This window comes from Oncorhynchus clarkii, chromosome 7, assembly GCF_045791955.1.
Source record: "Oncorhynchus clarkii lewisi isolate Uvic-CL-2024 chromosome 7, UVic_Ocla_1.0, whole genome shotgun sequence".
Lineage (NCBI taxonomy): Eukaryota > Metazoa > Chordata > Actinopteri > Salmoniformes > Salmonidae > Oncorhynchus > Oncorhynchus clarkii.
In genome coordinates this window covers 28,796,350-28,808,718 of record NC_092153.1, presented here as the reverse complement: position 1 = coordinate 28,808,718, position 12,369 = coordinate 28,796,350, and positions in this window count along the sequence as shown.

Here is a 12,369-nt window from a genome sequence, read left to right as displayed (position 1 = left end):
TTAAACCAAAAGTGTGGCGCAACTAAAGGTGTTGACTCTCCACATCTTTCAAGACAACTGGAGCACTGGGCCAGCCACTCTTAAATAGAACCTGGACCAGCACAGGTGAAACACCTTCCCACTTACGAGATGGACAAGCCAGCACAGGTGCAACACATACTGACTAACGAGGTGACACCAATCAGTGTGTCCTACGTGCTAACGAGCTAGACGTGCTGACGAGCTAGACGTGTTAAAGTCCAACTCAAAACATAAATTGAAAAACCAAAGCCTGTAAAACCTTCCCCTTTAAGACAATATATCCTATATTTTTGATGGACAAGTTTGCTCACCACCAACAGAAAACAACTTCCATTTCACATTATAATCAACTACAATGCTTCACCTTCACCAATATAAACATGGCTGTCAATATGTCAACTGGCTATCAACAATTAAAAACACGTATTACTAAATAATAATATGCAATAGTATTGTTTTTTTCAAAAATGTCTTTATAGAATCCAAAAACTCACTAGCTTCTAGTCCACTTTTTATTTAACAAGGCAAGTCAGTTAAGAACAAATACTATCGACAATGACGGCCTAGGAACAGTGGGTTAACTGCCTTATTCAGGGGTAGAACGACATATTTTTACCTTGTCAACTCGGGGATTCAATCCAGCAACGTTTCGGTTACTAGCCCAACGCTCTAACCACTCGGCTACTGAAAGTACGTCGAAATGACGTTGTTTTAAAGTAATTTAAAACATGACCCGAAAATACATATTTTCAACGACAACTGAACAAATATTGGACATCGGGCATCGTCTTCTTTTCAATGACATTTTGCTCGGTGGAATAGCCCCAATGTCAAAACACAGTTTTAACGTGTCCAAATCAATAACCAATATTCAGAATCAGTTTGGGATATATTGAAAACCTAAACATAAAATGTGCTATGTACACAATAATCATATTACTTGTATTTTTTAAACAAGCTCCTTATAAACTGCACAAGCATCAGAAACGCTGTTGTTTTGACAAGTAGCAATAAATCACTGATATCGATTAGGGGGAAATCAGGTGGTATGTGATGTTGAAACGAACACAACTAAAAAGAACACATGGAAATGGGAGATATCTTTTACCTCACTGGTTAGAGGACAACCTGCAGAAGACAGTCAGCTACATTTTGGAGGGATGTATTTAAATTTAGGGGACGCTAAACAAAGGAACGCAACACTTATTTGTCATCACTCATCGATATCATGCTAAAATCGTTTTTGTGACAGGAGGGAGATGAGGTTGCACGTCCTGTTAAAATTAACAGCTCAAAAATCACACGGAATCTGGGAGTAAAGTGTACATCGCTGGTTAAAGAACAACTTGTAGAAAACAGCTAGCTACATTTTGAAGTGTTGCATTTTGATTCAAGTGGGTCACCAACGTGGTAAGTGTAACACAACTCTTTTTGTGTTAGTCACTTTTTGTTAAATCACATAAATAGTACTCTTCCAATTCAGAGCCTGGATTGCCCCCCTGAGGCTAACATCCATATCATGGTGCAATCAATAGAACAGGGGACAAACATTTATGGGCCAACATTATGACATCATTAAAATATTCCAACTACAACGTTAAAACATTCTATGTTGTGACATCATTAAAATAGTCCTACTACAATGTTAAAACATTCTACATTGTGACATTCATTGATATCATGAAACAACTCCTTCATGTATGTATTTTCTGATATTTGATCAGAGCTCTTTTATCAGAATATCTCTGGTCACAGATATAAGATTTCTCTCCTGTGTGTATTCTCTTGTGTACAGTCAGCTGCCCAGATCGACCAAAAAAACTCTTCCCACATTGATCACCGTTACAAGATTCATCTCCTGTGTGTATTCTCTGGTGTAAAGTCAGAGAGCCAGATGTAGTAAAACTCTTCCCAGATTGGTCACAGCTACAAGGTTTCTATCCTGTGTGTATTCTCTGGTGTGATATCAGGCAGGTTGAATGAGTAAAAGTAATCCCACATTGAGTACAGCTAAAATATTTCTCTCCTGTGTGGATTCTCTGACGAATTTGAATGCCTGATGAGGTGAATCTCTTCCCACAGTCAGAGCAGCATTGAGTTCTCTTCCCTGTGGATCTCTGCTGTTGTTTCTTGAGGTGTTCTGATCTGGAGAGACTCTCCTCTGCCTCTTCAGCATCATGAGGTTGTTGAGGCTCCCCAGAGGACCCATGGTAGTCCCGTCTCTCTCCTGTGTGAACAACAAAGTCCGACAGATGGTACAAGGCCCACAACAGCGGAAATCCACTGTATAAGGTGATGCCAACAGCGTAGCCATGATGTTGTACAACAATTGAAGTCTGTAATGAATGTTAAAATTATTTGACAAATGTCTTAAAATTAGCAAGAATAGTCATATTTTGTCTTGTTTTCACATTAGTTGTAACATCGATGATTGTAGGCTAGGAATAAGTTATTCATGTTGTTGAAAATCGAGCAGTGTGCCAGACGACTTTCGGTCTTCAATATAGGCCCCTTTCTGTGTTTGCTAAAATTGCTGCACGAGGGCGATGCACGTGCAACTCCACCCTGCTAATGAGGAAACCGATAGTTATGGATGTACTATATCTGATTAGAGCAAAAATGGTGAGCAAAGATTTTCGTTTTTCACAATGTATTCTGAATGTGAATGGGGGGAAACTCAGGGGAGTAACCTCCATTTCTAGGTTGCATATGAGTGCATTTCACACTACTTTGTATTATACTTGTAAGGCTCGTTTGAATGTCCTGCTTAATATAATGTTTGCTACAGTATTAAGAATTATGTGTAATTATTGAAGAACAGCGTTAATGACAGTATCCATTTGGGTGTTGTCAATAAAGTTAAGAATTTTGTTTAATTTTTATTTATTTTTAAAACACCTTTATTTAACCAGGTGGCCAGTCGAGAACAAGTTCTCATTTACAACTGCGACCTGGCCAAGATAACGCAAAGCAGTGCGACAAAAAAACTGAGTTACACGTGGGATAAACAAACGTACAGTCAATAACACAATAGAAAATCTATATACAGAGTGTACAAATGGAGAAAGGAGGTAAGGCAATAAATAGGCCATAGTAGCGAAGTAATTCAAATTTAGCAAATGAACACTGGAGTGATAGATGTGCAGATGATGATGTGCAGGTAGAAATACTGGTGTGCAAAAGACAAAAAAAACGTAAATACAAAAAATAAACAAAAACATGGGGATGAGGTAGTTAGTTGGATGGGCTATTTACAGATGGGCTGTTGTTGATGTGTGCAGAGGGTCCCTGGTTCGCGCCCGGGTATGGGCGAGGGGACGGTCTAAAGTTATACTGTTACACATAGTTGGCAATAAAAGTTACTTTTAGATTTGTATAATTTTAATTTAGGTAGAATGTATATTAATCACAGACAATAATTTTGAGATACTATTATAAATTAAATGAAATTGTTCCACGAAAATGTGCAAATGAAAATCATAACTGGCACCCAGATTGGTAGAGATGGTCAGATAATTTCCAAATGGAAAATGTTGCTGACTGCTGCTGTAGTCTATTACTAGTCTATTAGTCTATCTGTAGTCTATTAGTCTATCTATCTGTAGTCTATTAGTCTATTACTGAAAACTTCAGGAGCAGAAATACAGAATTTAGTCCAGCAGCGGAGGGGGGGGGGGGGGGGGGGGGGGGTTCTTCTGTTCAGGTTATATTGATGTCTGGCTCCCTCTAGTCAGGTTATATTGATGACAGGCTCCCTCTAGTCAGCTTATATTGATGACTGGCTCTCTCTAGTCAGGTTATATTGATGACTGGCTCCCTCTAGTCAGGTTATATTGATGACTGGTTCCCTCTAGTCAGGTTATATTGATGACTGGCTCCCTCTAGTCATGTTATATTGATGACTGGCTCCCTCTAGTCAGGTTATATTGATGATTGGCTCCCTCTAGTCAGGTTATATTGATGACTGGCTCCCTCTAGTCAGGTTATATTGATGACTGGCTCCCTCTAGTCAGGTTATATTGATGATTGGCTCCCTCTAGTCAGGTTATATTGATGACTGGCTCCCTCTAGTCAGGTTATATTGATGACTGGCTCCCTCTAGTCAGGTTATATTGATGATTGGCTCACTCTAGTCAGGTTATATTGATGACTGGCTCCCTCTAGTCAGGTTATATTGATGACTGGCTCCCTCTAGTCAGGTTATATTGATGACTGGCTCCCTCTAGTCAGGTTATATTTATGACTGGCTCCCTCTAGTCAGGTTATATTGATGACTGGCTCCCTCTAGTCAGGTTATATTGATGATTGGCTCACTCTAGTCAGGTTATATTGATGACTGGCTCCCTCTAGTCAGGTTATATTTATGACTGGCTCCCTCTAGTCAGGTTATATTGATGACTGGCTCCCTCTAGTCAGGTTATATTGATGACTGGCTCTCTCTAGTCTGGTTATATTGATGAATGGCTCCCTCTAGTCAGGTTATATTGATGACTGGCTCCCTCTAGTCAGGTTATATTGATGATTGGCTCACTCTAGTCAGGTTATATTGATGACTGGCTCCCTCTAGTCAGGTTATATTTATGACTGGCTCCCTCTAGTCAGGTTATATTGATGACTGGCTCCCTCTAGTCAGGTTATATTGATGATTGGCTCACTCTAGTCAGGTTATATTGATGACTGGCTCCCTCTAGTCAGGTTATATTTATGACTGGCTCCCTCTAGTCAGGTTATATTGATGACTGGCTCCCTCTAGTCTGGTTATATTGATGACTGGCTCTCTCTAGTCTGGTTATATTGATGAATGGCTCCCTCTAGTCAGGTTATATTGATGACTGGCTCCCTCTAGTCAGGTTATATTGATGACTGGCTCCCTCTAGTCAGGTTATATTGATGACTGGCTCCCTCTAGTCATTTGTGTGTCTTATTTATTTAATCAAACAAGTTCAGTACAAAAATACTTTATGAAAACACATGGGGCGATTGGTAAAAAGAAAAGATGACTCTTGGCCAAGATGTATTTTAGTTGGGGACAACACTAGAACATGATTTTGGGGCTCCCGGGTGGCGCAGCGGACACCATCTCAGTGCTTGAGGCGCCACTACAGACTCCCTGGTTCAAATCCAGGCTGTATCACAACCGGCTGTGATTGGGGGTCCCATAGGGCGGCATACAATTGGCCCGCGTCGTCCGGGGTAGGCAGTCAATGTAAATAAGAATTTGTTCTTAACTGACTTGCATAGTTAAATAAAGGTTACATTTATATAAATAAATAAGTGTTTCATGACAAACCATTTTTTACAAATCCGTCAAGGCACCAACTTTGAGAAGGGTTTAAAACAAAGGTTTCAAACCAATTCATGAATGTAATTGAATCTAGGTATGTCTTGCCTTTAATGTAATGGCATGAAAAAAAAATGGCTGAATATTATACAATGACTTATCAACAGCTCTAATAATTTGCCCCCACAGGAAATATTCACTGGCAATTATAGAATATACGATATAGCCTCAAAATCTGTTTAAAACAATACTTTTGACCTCAGTCCTTTTATTCATAGTGTAGTGACTGTTAACTGTTACGCCAAGATGTTACGCCAAGATGTCTGAACTTCTTGATGAGGTCGCTAGGTGTTGGGTTACGGTTAAGTTCACCGTTAGAACCATTGGATGCCTTAAGATGCGTTTGGGAAACCGGGCCCAGATATCCAGTTTCCTCCTCTTCTTCCTCCTCCTTTTCGATGTAACAGTCATCTCCCCCTCCTCCTCTTTCACTCCATAAACTGCATCCTCCTCTCCTTTTACTGTAACATCCTCCTCCTCTTTCACTCTGAACGCATCTTCCTCTTCTTTCACAGTAACGAACTCAACCTCTATTTCTTGTTTTACTGTGATATCCTCCTGTTCTTTAGAAGGAGAGTAGCTTAGTGACCGCATGGTCGGAGATGTTAGCTAGCTAGGCTAATGCTAACTTAACCGGACCGCTAGCTGACTAATAACAACAACACCGTAAATATGAAATAAAATCGGATAACTAACTAGACGATAGAAGTGGGTTTTAAACACAGTGATTAATAAACACGAAAGCGTCTAAAGAGCTTTATTGGTTTGTCTATTTTGTCTAGCAAGCCACCGAGATGGCTGACTAACTGTTGCTGCTGTTGAAAGAAGCTTTCCGTCGACTAGATTATACGTCACACTAACAGCATTGCCTTAAATTCCCACATCTGCTGACTGGAGTGGGTAACGCAGATGAGTAAAATGTATATTTAATTTTCAGACAAAAAGTTAAAGTGTAGGAAGTATGAGTTTTTACTCACCAGTGTAACAACACAGTGTGGTTAGACTTAGTAACTGAGTTGTAGTCACGATTTAGTTTCCTAACAAACAGTTATGTTTTTGCGTCATTACATATTGATTAACTTTTTTCCGGATATCTTCTAAACTACTAGTGCACTTTTTCTCAACGTCATATGGAGGATCTACAGAGTTTGTATGCTCGGTATCTAGCTCAAGTTTTCCAATGTTAGCCACACCTAGCTAGAGCCATACCTTTCCATGCACTGTGTGATTGTGTTATCTAGTGGGAACCCTTTAGCGTGGTAGGCTCTGGTGACTTCTTGACATGGACACAAAACGAAAGAGATAATCATATAAGGCGTTGACAAGGTTATAAATAATGATTTAGAATTGGAATAATACTTGTGTCCTTCAAACTTTGCTTTCGTCAAATAATCCTCCATTTGCATCAATTACAGCCTTGTAGACCTTTGGCATTCTAGTTATCAACTTGAGGTAATTTAAAGAGATTTCACCCCATGCTTCCTTTTAATTTTTAAATTTTTAATTTGACACCTTTTTCTCCCTAATTTCGTGGTATCCAACTGTTTAGTGGCTACTATCTTGTCTCATCGCTACAACTCCCATACGGGCTCGGGAGAGACGAAGGTTGAAAGTCATGCGTCCTCCGATACACAACCCAACCAAGCCGCACTCCTTCTTAACACAGCGCCATCCAACCCGGAAGCTAGCCGCACCAATGTGTCGGAGGAAACACCGTGCACCTGGCAACCTTGGTTAGCGCGCACTGCGCCCGGCCCGCCACAGGAGTCGCTGGTGCGCGATGAGCCTACTGGCATGACCTAGAGAGTTACAACCTACTGTAGCCTACTGGCATGACCTAGAGATTTACAACCTACTGTAGCCTACTGGCATGACCTAGAGAGATACAACCTACTGTAGCCTACTGGCATGACCTAGAGAGTTACAACCTACTGTAGCCTACTGGCATGACCTAGAGAGATACAACCTACTGTAACCTACTGGCATGATCTAGAGATACAACCTAGTGTAGCCTACTGGCATGACCTAGAGAGTTACAACCTACTGTAGCCTACTGGCATGACCTAGAGAGTTACAACCTACTGTAACCTACTGGCATGATCTAGAGATACAACCTAGTGTAGCCTACTGGCATGACCTAGAGAGTTACAACCTAGTGTAGCCTACTGGCATGTCCTAGACAGCTAAAGTTTTAAAATTCCTGGATTTTAAATTAATATTTTCCAGTAATAATGATAATTTGTATCTTCCTATCCACATGTGGGATCCCTCTCCTTTGTCGTCCACTTTACACCAATAACAGACAACTACTGTGGGACTCCCAATCATACAGCCTGGATACAGCCTGGATTCGAACCAGGGACTGTAGTGACGCCTCTTGCACTGAGGTGCAGTGGCTTAGACCTCTGCATCTGTGTGTGTATATTGCTAAATTACTTTGATTGGATACAGCTGCAGCCAAATATATTGGCACCCTTGCACTTAGAAATAATTCCCTTTTTCTTCTCAAATCAGTTGACATTGATGGTGGTCTAGGACCACTACTATACTATGATGGTCTCCACACCTTGTTATTGTACTAGCTCCACTACTGTACAATGATGGTCTCCACACCTTGTTAGTGTACTAGCTACACTACTGTACAATGATGGTCTCCACACCTTGTTATTGTACTAGCTCCACTACAATACTATGATGGTCTCCACACCTTGTTATTGTACTAGCTCCGCTACTAGTACCACTACTATACTATGATGGTCTCCACACCTTGTTATTGTACTAGCTCCACTACTAGTACCACTACCCTAATATGATGGTCTCCACACCTTGTAATCAAATGTATTTTTATAAAACCCTTTTTACATCAGCCGATGTCACAAAGTGATATACAGGAACTCAGCCTAAAACCCCCAAACAGCAATGCAGATTTAGAAGCATGGTGACTCCCCAATTAAGGTTCAACCAGCCGCCTTTAGTTGAGAGGTAGTTCTGTAGTTGTATACAGCCAGACTGGAAGGGTTCATGTCGATTGTTGGTAGAGAGGTAGTTCTGTAGTTGTATACAGCCAGACTGTATACAACTAGGTGGCTGACTAACTGTTGCTGCTGTTGAAAGAAGCTTTCCGTCCACTAGATTATACTTCACACTAACAGCATTGCCTTAAATTCCCACATCTGCTGACTGGAGTGGGTAACGCAGATGAGTAAAATGTATATTTAATGGAAGGGTTCATGCAGATTGTTGGTAGTTCTGTAGTTGTAACTAGTCAGATTATAAAGATTCATGTAGATTGTTGGTAGAGAGGTAGTTCTGTAGTTGTATCTAGTCAGATTAGAAGGATACAGGTAGATTGTTGGTAGAGAGGTAGTTCTGTAGTTGTATCTAGTCAGACTGGAAGGATTCATGTAGATTGTTGGTAGAGAGGTAGTTCTGTAGTTGTATCTAGCCAGACTGGAATGATCCATGTAGATTGTTGGTAGAGAGGTAGTTCTGTAGTTGTATCTAGTCAGACTGGAAGGGTTCATGCACATTTTCTCAAGGTTGGTTTGATGGAGGCCGTTTTAAGGAAATTAGGCACAGTGCCTGAATTAAGAAAGTGATTTATGATTGTATGAGTCCTGTGGGAAAACGGTCCAAGGGGCAGGTAGTTTACCTCATATTATGGACCATTTCAGAGACAGATGTTGGGGTTGTCAATGAGAATGTGGTGAAACTGCAGCTGGGAGGCTCAGTGAGAAGCAGAGAGACAGGTCTGAATCAAGGGGTAGATTGTACAGTGAAACTGCAGCTGGGAGGCTCAGTGTAAAGCAGAGCGACAGGTCTGAATCAAGGGGCAGATTGTACAGTGAAACTGCAGCTGGGAGGCTCAGTGTAAAGCAGAGAGACAGATCTGAATCAAGGGGTAGATTGTACAGTGAAACTGCAGCTGGGAGGCTCAGTATGAAGCAGAGGAGCAGGTCTGAATAAAGGGGTAGATTGGACAGTGAAGTAAATGCTCTTTATTTTGGATTTGGGGATTTGAAAAATGGTACTATATTCAATGGAGTGGGTAAAGGAGTTATTGAGTGGTTGAAGTAATTTCTTTACTAAAGAAAATATAATTATGGGGTTCCCGTCACCATTTGGTGGACCCCTACAAATCAGCCGGGCTAGACAATCTGGACCCTCTCTTTCTAAAATTATCTGCCAAAATTGTTGCAACCCCTATTACTAGCCTGTTCAACCTCTCTTTTGTATCGTCTGAGATTCCCAAAGATTGGAAAGCTGCCGCGGTAATCCCCCTCTTCAAAGGGGGTGACACTCTAGACCCAAACTGCTACAGACCTAAATCTATCCTACCCTTTCTAAGGTCTTCGAAAGCCAAGTTAACAAACAAATTACTGACCATTTCGAATCCCACCATACCTTCTCCGCTATGCAATCTGGTTTCAGAGATGGTAATGGGTGCACCTCAGCAGCGCTCAAGGTTCTAAACGACATCATAACCGCCATCGATAAGAGACTGTGCAGCCGTATTCATCGACCTGGCCAAGGCTTTCGACTCTGTCAATCACAAAAATATTTTTGGCAGACTCGACAGCCTTGGTTTCTCAAATGATTGCCTCGCCTGGTTTACCAACTACTTCTCTGATAGAGTTCAGTGTGTCAAATCGGAGGGCATGTTGTCCGGACCTCTGACAGTCTCTATGAGTGTGCCACAGGGTTCAATTCTCGGGCCGACTCTCTTTTCTGTATACATCAATGATGTTGCTCTTGCTGCTGGTGATTCTCTGATCCACCTCTACGCAGACGACACCATTCTGTATACTTCTGGCCTCTCCTTGGACACTGTGTTAACTAACCTCCAGACGAGATTCAATGCCATACAACTCTCCTTCCGTGGCCTCCAACTGCTTTTAAACGCAAGTAAAACTAAATGCATGCTATTCAATCGATCACTGCCCGCACCTGCTCACCCGTCCAGCATCACTACTCTGGACGGCTCTGACTTAGAATACGTGAACAACTACAAATACCTAGGTGTCTGGTTAGACTGTAAACTCTCCTTCCAGACCCACATCAAACATCTCCAATCCAAAATGAAATCTAGAATTGGCTTCCTATATTGCAACAAAGCATCCTTCAATCATGCTGCCAAACATACCCTCGTAAAACTGACCATCCTACTGATCCTCGACTTCGGTGATGTCATCTATAAAATAGCCTACAACACTCTACTCAACAAACTGGATGCAGTCTATCACAGTGCCATCTGTTTTGTCACCAAAGCCCCATACACTACCCACCATTGCGACCTGTACGCTCTCGTTGGTTGGCCCTCGCTTCATACTCGTCGCCAAATCCACTGGCTACAGGTTATCTTCAAGTCTCTGCTAGGTAAAGCCCCGCCTTATCTCAGCTCACTGGTCACAATAGCAGCACCCACTCGTAGCACGCGCTCCAGCAGGTATATCTCACTGGTCACCCCCAAAGCCAATTCCTCCTTTGGTCGTCTTTCCTTCCAGTTCTCTGCTGCCCATGACTGGAACGAATTGCAAAAATCTCTGAAGCTGGAGACTCACATCTCCCTCACTAGCTTTAAGCACCAGCTGTCAGAGCAGCTTTCAGATCACTGCACCTGTACATAGCCCATCTGTAAACAGCCCATCTATCTACCTACCTCATCCCCATACTGGTATTTATTTATTTATTTTGCTCCTTTGCACCCCAGTATCTCTACCTGCACATTCATCTTCTGCCGATCTACCATTCCAGTGTTTAATTGCTATATTGTAATTACTTCGCTACCATGGCCTATTTATTTCCTTAACTTACCTCATTTGCATTCACTGTATATAGACTTTTTGTTTTATTTTGTTCTACTGTATTATTGACTGTATGTTTTGTTTATTCCATGTGTAACTCTGTGTTGCTGTATGTGTCGAATTGCTACGCTTTATCTTATCTTTATCTTTATCTTTATCTATCTTACGCTTTATCAGGTCGCAGTTGCAAATGAGAACTTGTTCTCAACTAGCCTACCTGGTTAAATAAAGGTGAAATAAAAAATAAAATAAAACTTTTTTGCAATGAGATTGGTAAAGTATAACTTGTGTGCAGTGCCTCTTTGTATGCAGTCTATTGATTTACCAGAGCCTGGGGTTGCAGTTAGGTTTGTTTGCAGTCTGATGATTTACCAGGGACTGGGGATGCAGTCAGGCTTGTATGCAGTCTGATGATATACCAGGCCCTGGGGATGCAGTTAGGTTTGTGTGCAGTCTGATGATATACCAGGGCCTGGGGATGCAGTTAGGTTTGTATGCAGTCTGATGATATACCAGGGCCTGAGGATGCACAGTTAGCTTTGTTTTCCTCTAGCTATTCTCCAGTTTGCCCCCAGTAGCTTTCATAGAACGTAGATCATTGTTAAACGAGGCTGCAGAGCGTTTGTTTGACTGAATGAATATGACAATGCCTTAAATGCAGCGTTAGATGTAAAGTATAAATTCTCATTCATTACAAATCTTCACTAATCAATCAACACATGCTTTCCTTTGGACGTATCAATATAATATTATTTAATGAAATACATTTTAAAAATACCCCTTTTTGTCAAGAAATTAAATAAACATTTCCTTTTCCGCCTTTACCCACTCCAGTCAGCTGATGACGATGCTGCCAGTGTGACGTATAATCTAGTGGACGGGACGCTCCTTCAACAACAACAACAGCAAGTCAGACACCTCAGTAGCTTTCTAGCAAACATAGCTACAACATTCACGCACTTTACACTGTTTTAGTGCATATTTGCCGATATGTTTTAGACATACTTCTGCCTAATTTATTTTAATATTTACTTTATTTTCATATTTAGTCAGGCAGATGTCTTAAATGTGCATAGTCGCTCATGCTAACTAGATAGCTAGCTAACATCCCCGCCATGAGCTCCCTAAACTTCTCCCCTCCTGTTAAAGAAGAGGGGGTCTGCTGGACGTAGAAAGAAGCTCTGGGGCTGAACATTGTCGTGA